We start from the raw sequence: 10,217 nt of genomic DNA on the forward strand, positions 1-10,217 counted from the left end.
GGTTTCCCCCAGGTTTTTTACTGTGAAACTAGTTTGTTTCATTAGTTTTCCTGGGTAATCAGATCTTGTCTTATTTATTTTTCCGTTGTGCATAATATTGACAAGATATTGATGTTAGTTTGTTTTAATAAGGTTTATTCATAATCAATCTAATTAACAACTTGAGTTTAAAACTTGTTAATTCTATCAACCGGAGTCTAAATTTCCCAACAATTAGTTCACTTGAAATAGAGAGTCTATTTCACAATTCAGATTTTATTTTTTATATTGAATAATACACATATTATCACCTTATATTAAAATTTAAATGACATGACACTACTCATTAGATACATGTTTAAATTTATAACATTTAATTGAAAACATGAAACGGATCCATTTTTAAATGCACATCTTTGAAACTTCCACTACAGAGCCTTATAACATATTGGCAACAAGCCATCACACCTTTTATTGCAACAAAAGAGTTTATTTATCATTTTAATTTTAAAAAATGTAACTTATTAATTTCTCCAAAGGAAAAACATCTAGCTACATATGTGTCTTAAAAGCAACAGTACTACAAAGCATTTATGTATATGATTGAATTCAAGAAATCCTAAGCTTCCCACAATAAAAATTAGCCTTCTTCAGCCGTAAGCCAGACATAAGTGTAGCCAAAATTTTATCCCTTAAGGTCATTATTTTGCCATTACTTTGCTGGATAAAACCAACAATGTAAGCTGTACTAATGAGTTTCAATGCTTCTCCACTTCCTCTCTTTGGCAAACTTCTTCAACCCCATTTCAATCCTCTTATATTCATCTAATTCTCTTTCATCTTTGTCTTTTGATTCCTTACTTGTTTCATCAAATAATGCCTTAGCAAGACACCTTGCCAAAACAACACTATCTTTTAGAGTAGCATAGCCACCTTGGCCAATGTCTGGGGTCATGGGGTGGAGTGCATCACCAGTTACACAAACGTTGTCTTTGGTTATGTTTTTCCAAAGAAGTTCCCAAGGATATCTGTACCTTATAGGGTATGGTATAAAACTATCTAGTTTTGTGTTTTCTATGACAGCCCTTTTCCAAGCTTGCTTAACACAAATGCTTTATCTTAGCTGGGCTATGTTCTCTCTCTCTCTCTCTCTCTCTCTCTCTCTCCAAAGAAATGAAAATGAACAAAAATTTTGACATGGCCACATGTTTGTTCTAGTAAATTAACAAAATGCATTACAATTCTATATACCAACAAAACTTATGCATTACAATTATTATTATTATTTAGAAAAAAAATAATAGCCAAAATTGAATGAAATTGAGTATAAATTAGTCCGCTATGCATCCATGCACAAAAACATAAGGAAGACAAAAAAAACCAAACTTGGCCATATGCACAGATTACTAAACACAAATATTTTAGTAATTTGTTTAGGTGAGAAGTTGTAATTCGAAACATCATTTTTTTATGTTGATTCACACTTAAACTACTTGTATTATGCAAAAATCATTTCAATTCATATTGACATTTATGAAAGGAATAGAAAATTCTCCTCATATAACTTAAAACGGAAAATTTTCATATCTCGTTTAATATTTTAGTTTTGGATCTAACTGTGTATAGAATACTATTGGGCATTTAATAATTTAAATAATGTGATACTAAATATTTGTAATATTTATTTTGAATCATAAAATGAATCAATTTAAATTAAGATTAAAAGTTTTAGTTCATGGTGGACAATGCCACTGGGCAAGAAAAACTACGAAAATTGTTTTGAATAACAATGACAGATATCTCAATTAGCACATCCTCTCACTTTATACTTATGCCAATTGTTAAAATGAAAAAAAAAATAGCAATAATAATGCAAAACATATGTATATGCATGACTACTTTCAAGAAATGCTGAGCTTCACATAATCAAAATCAGCTCTCTTCAACGGTAACCCGGCTAGGAATGTAGGCAATATATTGTCTCTTAAGAAGGATGTCACTTGTCCATTACCCTGTTGTAAAAAACCAACAAAATAAGATGTACTTATAAACTCAATGTTTCTTCATCTCCTCTCTTTGGCATACTTCTTCAACCCCATCTCAATCCTTTTATATTCCTCTCTTTCTCTATCTCCTTTCCTTCTTGTTTCCTCACTTTGTTCTTCTAGTAAAGCCCTAGCAAGACACCTGGCCAAAAATAACACCATCTTCTAAGGCAGCACAACCACCTTGGCCAATGTTTGGGGTCATGGGGTGGAGTGCATCACCAGCTACACATACATTGTCTTTGTTGATGTTTCCCCAAAGAAGCTCCCAAGGATATCTGTACCTTAATGGGGATGATATAATGGAATCCAGTTCAGTATTTTCAACAATGACCTTTATTTCATTAGGTACATATTCATTTCCTAACTTGCTTAACACAAATTGCTTCATTTTAATTAGGTCATCTTCTCTCTTTTTATTTGCAAAATATGAATAAGAACAAATTGTTAGGGGTATGATATTTTTTACAAATGCTTAAATGATTTATTGTAATTGAAGCAATATCATTTTTACTTAGATCCATCATTGACAACAATTTAATTACACACCAGTTACAAAAGATTATACCAAAATTGTTAAAATATTTAGGAACGAAATTGTGTTACTAGATTTATTTATTTATTTTGATGATTGTGTTCCTAGACTTTATTAAATAAACAATGTAAAATAAGATTACATTGGGAAATTATTAATATGGAAATTTGATTCAAGTAACCAATTGTTTGTTTGTTTAGACCCCTTAAACAAATTGTTTAACCTAATTTATTAACCAAGTGATTACTTAGATTAATTTTTAGATCTAGGTTAAACACAAATAAATCATATCATGCAAAGATGCGAAAAAGTAAATAGCACCACGATATGATGACTTATGAAAACCAATGAAACTAACTGTTTCAAGGTAAAATCTTGGGGAGGATTTAAATTAACTATCTTCAAGGTCAAGTAAATGCACTATAAGATAATTGAAGTTTTTACTATCAAATTTAACCTAAATCTATTGCTACCTCATGTTGTAATTTTCTGACACGACCACATGCAAATTCCGAATCCACAAACTCCTTCTCTTCTTGGATTTACACCAACACAAGCCGCCTTGCTTATGATTGTGAGATCCCACTCGAAGGTTGAAGATCATCTTCTGTAATGATCTTGATGCAGCAACTATGGTCTACCAACATTTGATTGTAGTTTTAGCTCCAGTAGATTCTTGTGAAGTTAGAAGGCATAAAACCTCTCAGATCTCACAAAGAGTAACACACAAGTCTTCAAAAATGTGGCGAGGGTTTTCATTTTATATGTGGAGAAGTTTAGATGAAACCCTAAACGTTTTCAGCTTGGGCCTGTTTAAAATTCTGCAGAAAAAACTGGACTTGCAATTTTTGATTGGTCGAGCCTAATTCTCGATTGGTCGAGAAAGGCAAAACCACACTACCTTTTTCTACAATTAGCTAGACTTGCATTGAAATAACCACTTTTAAGCATTGCCTTAAAACCTAGTCTAGACATGTTTTGTTCTCGATTTTCCGACACAATACAAATGTGATTCTAAATATTTAAATCTAAATCTTTGGAACCTAAAAATCTCCCCCTTTGGAAATCCATGACAAAAGACACATAAACAATGATATGCTTAAACTTAAATACCAGCCCAAATACAAGTTATTGCCCTAATACAATCCTTACACAACTACTAACTATTAGTTGCTAGTATAGGCAGCAGCTGTAGAAAGAATTAACTTGTAAATTCTTGAAATACTGAAAATAAACCATAAACACATGTGTGGAAGATACAGTACAGTAATCCAAGTAAATATCTGAACTTTAATTCACAAAAAATATAAAGAGATGGTGAACACATCATCATCAATAATGAATAATCTCATCATCAATAACTATCATAACCAACAAAAGATATCAATGTTTGTGAATCAAGAACATAAACACTAAAATCAAATATAAACACCAAAAAAAATCAAACTCCCCCTAAATACAATAAGTCTACTATCAATCTCCCCCTTCGTACAAAAACGTCCTAAACTATATAACGTCCTAAACTCTACTCCCCCTTTTTGTTACGAATTTCCAAAGGCAAAATCAGTCCTCAAAAGGTGGAGGAGGTGGATAGGCACTCCTATACTCTGTAAAATCTTCTTTCAAGGATGCAACCTTTGTTAATAACTAAACCAAAAGCTGTCCATGAGCGGCCTGTGTAGTCATGAAGGACTGCATTATAGCACAAAGTGATAGAGGAGGAGCAACCATAGGATCAACATCATCAGCACTAGCTATCCTCAAGGTAAAGTAAACACACTATAAGAGAATTGAATTTTTTACAATTAGAATTAACCCTAAATTTATTGCTACCTCATGTAGTAACTTACTAACACGACCACGTGCAAGCTCTGAATCCACGAACTCCTTCTCTTCTTAGATTTACACCAACACAAGCCTCCTTGCTTGTGACTTTGAGATCCCACTCAAAAGTTTCAGATCACCTTCAGTAATGATCTTGATGCAGCAATTATGTTCTACCAACACTTGAGTGTAGTTTTAGCTCTGGGAGGTTCTTGTGTGGTTAGAAGGTACAAAACCTCTTAGATCTCACAAAGAGTAACAAACAAGTCTTCAAAAACGTAGCTAGGGTTTCCCTTTTATATGTGGAGAAGTTTAGATGAAATCCTAAACGTTTTCGCAGGCTTAGGCATGATTAAAATTCTGCAGAAAAACTGGACATGCGATTTTCGATCGGTCGAGCCTAATTCTTGATCGGTTGAGCAAGGATAAACCACACTCTCTTTTTCTGCAATTAGCTGGACTTGAACCTTAAACAACCACTTTTAAGTATTGCCTAAAAACCTAGTCTAGACATGTTTTGTTCTTGGTTTGCCAACACAATACAAACGTGATTCTAAATATTTAAATCTAATTCTTTAGAACCTAACACCAATCATCTTGGAATGGGTCTTACACTATGCATCCATGCACAAAAAATAAGGTAGAAAAAAGGCCAAAATTGGCTGTATGCACAGATTACTAAACACTACTATTTTCATAATTTGCTTAGATGAGAAGTTATGATTTGAAAATATCATTTTTGATATTGATTCATCACTTAAACTACTTGTATTATGCACAAATCATTTCAATTCACATTACAGTTATGAAAGGAATAGAATTTTCTCCCCATTTTACTTAAAATGGAGCAATTTCATTTCACTTTTAATGTTTCAGCAGTTTTGGATCTAACTGTGTATAGAATGCTATAGGCCATTTAATAATTAAATGACATGGTACTAGATACACTTTTAGATATTCTTCTAAAAAAAGATTTGTAATATTTATTATGAATCATAAAATGAATCCATTTAATTAGAGATGAAATGAAATAAGTTACGAAAAAATTGTGTATCCTAGATTTCTTGATCCAATTGACATGCTCCAAATAGCAAAGAATCAAGAAAGTACTAAATTGGTCCTAGGGGCTCACCATCGCTAGATGTCAATTAAAACCAATAGACGCCATTGTCCTCATAAGGAAGAAAACATAAACGGAATGCTTTCCCGAAGAACTGAAAGAACTTAGGCTCAAACCCATGATTGGACTTGAAATTTACACAACCCCTGATGGGAGCTCTCCCTGTGAAAGTTGGTGCCTTGAAGCCTAGTCACTTTGCCACCACTGAGTTCACTCCATCACACCCAATCAACACCTTCCATTTGCAAAGTTGATACTCCAATAAGGCCCAAGTAATTATACAATAAAACACATAGATAGTTTAAATACTACATAATTTAATTATATTAAAAATTACATAGATGCTTTTGAGTTTAATTCTCTTAAGCACCTCCCTCCCAACAAAAAGGGTGGTGAGTTTAGCTTGTGGAGAAGGAGAGACAATTGTAAGTTTATTGTGGATTCGAATCTAAATTCTCCTATTGGAAAGATTTGAAATATATCTGGTACTAATTCACAATTCTCTTGATATTATTTGTAAAAGTTAGAATAATGTTTTTGAGATTGGCTTAGGATTCCAGATTCCCACATCACTAATTACAAAAGAGTGATAATATGTGTGACCTAAATGAGCAAGTATTCATTTTGAGTTTGATTTGGGATTCACATCTATAAAATCTTTGACAATTTTCTGATCCAAATTAATTTGGAAGAATTTCCTTCCACCTAATATTATATGGAGATTGATAAAACTATTCACAAGTATTAAACAATTCGTGATTACTTATTATATAATATATTTAAAAATATACGTGTGTGATTTTATCAGTCCCCGCATAATGAATTGGAAATTTTTTTTCTTAAATCTTTCAACTACTCCATAGCCCTTACCTAATCCAAGTAGAAATCAATATCCACTTTTGACAATTTATGATATTATATGAATTGAACATATGGGGCCCAATCCAAGATAATTGCGGGCCAAGAAGATAAATGGTCCATTCATTTACAAAATCTTTTAAAATCATGTGTATTTTTTGGGACTATATTATGTATGAAGATGCATATATCCAATATATAAGATAATTACGGTATCTAATGGGTCTTTTATTTTTTTACATCAAATAAATGCTCTCAACATTCACAACTTGAATATTACACTAGATAATGACCCAAAAGCAACCAAAAAAAACTATAGGTGATAGTGATACTAACATTTGTGTGAATGTACCTTAGTCTTGAGAGTGGTTCCATCAACAAGATGCACAAGCTTATAAAAGCCTGATATCTCTATAGAAACCACCTTGGAAGAGAACCTAATGGTGCCACTTGGGAGCTCCTTTGCAAGGGCTTCCAACAACAGCTTCCTATTCACACAACGAAATTCGTGATCTCCACTGCACAAATAGCAATAACCAGGCTTGCTTAAAGTATCTTAATTATGAATTATAACATTAAAATAAAATTATTAGAATTGTTACAATTGTACATAAATTTTGGTAACCTAAGTTGTTTCATTACAACCAGGAGTATGAGTAAGGGTTGCAAGGGCTATTACCCAATGTTAATTCCACTTAAGTGGGGTTCTCGGAAGGATCGCACTTGACAACCCAAGAACTTTTACATCTGCACCAAATAGTGAATAGGTATAGCAAACAAGGTGAGAACGTGTCAAAGTCATGAATGCCCCATTCCCACCTTTGTTTCTTCTTTGGGGCAAAAGTGGGGCAAGTTAAGGTGGGACAAGATGAAGGCATTTTGTTTTGCTATCCCTAATTAAGTACTTGACACTGGTGAGGGACAAGAATCATGGCAATAAGAGTATTAAGAGAGAATGTTTTGAAGGTTAGAAATAAGATGTGTGTATTAAATAGGATGAGACTGGTTGGGCTAGGGATTGGGATAGGAAATTTAGCTATCTTTGTCAATGCAATAATTATCTCAATCTTATACTGTAAATTTAGCTATCTTTGGGATAGGAAATTTACTGTAATAAATTTAGCTATCTATGTGGGTCCTATGGGATCCATGTATTATTAGAGCAAGGAATGAATATGCATATAACTTGTATGATATAGGGGCACTATATTCATTGCTATCTGCAAGTACTTAAACTTACTATTTTCCTTTGTCAACAAATGACATCGCTGCTGCTTGAAGTCTTGAAATTGTTGAGGTACTCAAATTCCTACATACAATTAGCAGCTGGTAAGTATACATGGTAGGCACATTCTTGTATTTGTGATGGAGCTGGCTAGTTAAAATTAACCAAATACATGTAGAAGATTACGTATATTCCAAGTTATGCAATTACTATGGGAAATTAATTCTAATTCATTTGTTCTTAGTTATGTAGTGTTCACAAAAAGTTTTGCCTTCAAACAGCCTATTTTTTGGCTTTGAGTAACCTTGAAATGATATTAGACATAGGTATCACTCAACTAGAGTGAATAAGTTTAGGTGGTTAGCTATTGTCATAGACTGATCATTAAGCTAACTCATACGCTGAAGCTCTAACAAAATTGGAAAGCAACTAACAGTTTCTAGTTTTAGATAGTCCCCCGATTGAATTATTACAATATTACATTTTTTTTTTTCAGTATTTTCACCCAGACTGTTTTCGCTTCTTTTTAATGGATTGCTAAGTTACCAAAAAAATTGACACTTATTAAGAGAGGAGAAGTCAACTAAATAGTACTTACCAATAAATCTGTTTATATTGTTGTCGAAGGGAGTCACCAATGCCAACAACATCTAAGGCCTTCCAAGCATTTGTCCATGTTCCAATGGTAAATCCTGTGATCCTCAAACTACCTGAGGATTCCAATACTAAGCTTCGAATACCCAACCTACACAATATTTTCATTGTTAGTGTTGGTTTGGATTTGCTTATTTACTTGAAGTATTAAGATGTGTCAAGGTTTGGGTTTGTTTATTCACTTAAAGCATTAGGATCTCTCCTATTTGAGAAAGTGAAGTTCTAACAAACATGAAACTATAAATAAATAAGTTAAATAAACTTTAAAAAAAAAAAACTAAACCAAAATGTACAAACATGTACATGGATATAAAAATAGAGAGAGGAAGGGTACTTATGAAGTCCTAAGGATGCTGTAAGACTAGCAATTCTAGCTCCCACAATCACAATGTCTTGCACTTCTTCCATGATATTTTGGCTTTTTTTCTCTGGAGAAGGAGACTTGGTAATGAGGTATTTTTTTCCCCAAGATAGAATGGTTCTAAAGATAGTAGTAGTGGACCCATATATAATGGCAGCAACTTCAAGTTGATTGATGACAATGATGCTGCGACAAGGAGAAGTTGATGATGAAAGCACTTACGAAAGTTTGAAAATAGCAGCCACGCAGGATAAATAAAATAATTAAATTTAAGTATGTTTGGTAGAGGAGGGTGGAAAATAGGGGATGGAAAATAGTAGAGAGAGTGTTATTTTCTTTTATTTGATATGGGAGAAATTAAGGGGGAAGAAAAATGGGTCAAGGGAGTTTAGGCCTACAAATCTCTCTCTCTCCAAATTAGAGAAATCATATGGAGAGAAAACTTAAGGAAATAAAATATCAAAATTACTCCCACTTTTCTATCCTTTTACTTTTAATATATGTGCATAATAATAATAATAATAATAATAATAATAATAATAATAATAATAACTCTTTATCTTCTTACTTTTCAATCTTCTCTACTAGATATACAATAATAGAAAATACAAATATATATATATATATTTTTTATTCTCTTAACATTTTTCATTCTCTCAACCAAATAAAGTAAGGTTTTGAATAAGTTTAGTTGAGTCAAATATTAAAATTAAAAAATTGTTCACTTATTTTTATTTTGAGCACTAGCTCATTTTTAATTTTTTTTAACAAGTTCGAGCTTATTTATGAGTTATTTAATTAATTTTTTTTTCATGTGCAGTAAACACCACAATTAAAATTTGTTAGCCCTTCTCAAATTTATATTAATAGTTAATAACTAAATTATTGCTGAAAACAGGTATCAAATTATAAACCAAACAGTGGGATTCACTATTGAAAGCTTGGATTTGTGTGAATACATAGAAGCTTGTTTATACCCCCAAATTAAAAATACTGCTAGATAGCTTTTACTTAAACTTATACTAAGTTCGGAAAAAAAGTAAAGAAGCACAAACAACCATTATCTATACTCATCCATTATCAATAATAAAAAGAAAGCTTAAAGTAGGGAAGAGGGATGCAAATACAAGATAGCACTGAGATGTGTTATCGAAGAGTAAACCGAAGAACTAGGCGAAAAACCTAAGAACTAGGCAAAAAACCTCTCTACGACCCTTCAAGTCGAAATCAATCCACTATAGAATAAAGTTGGAGTGCACGAATAACGAAAGACTCTCCAAGCTTAGTCTACCCCATGTACTTGAGCCCTCCTAGCTCCTACTACCTACTGACTTTTCTGAGCATTGTCTTCTCTAGCTTTCTAGATCCCGCAATTTAGCCCGATTGCATCCGCCAATGAATGACTCCTTCCAATGCTTTCCAACAGCACCAAAATCTCACTTTACACTCAGAATGAGTGTAGTAAGTGTTTGGGCTATCAACCTCTCAAGGATGTAGAGATGGAAATGTAGGAGTTGAGGAAAACCACAAGGAAATGTATAGATGATTGTAGGTATAACAATCTCTAACTCTCAAGTGTATTTTCTAAGGTTTTCTCTCTGAAAAGCGTTCCTTAC

The 10,217-nt window shown here is 32.7% G+C and overlaps 1 pseudogene; it reads right to left on the minus strand.

Annotated features, from left to right (window-relative positions):
* Window positions 1–588: 588 nt before the first annotated feature.
* On the minus strand, window positions 589–8,703 carry LOC142642816 (monooxygenase 3-like; annotated as a pseudogene).
* Window positions 8,704–10,217: the final 1,514 nt, after the last annotated feature.

Source organism: Castanea sativa, chromosome 7 (assembly GCF_040712315.1).
Source record: "Castanea sativa cultivar Marrone di Chiusa Pesio chromosome 7, ASM4071231v1".
NCBI classification, from domain to species: Eukaryota; Viridiplantae; Streptophyta; class Magnoliopsida; order Fagales; family Fagaceae; genus Castanea; species Castanea sativa.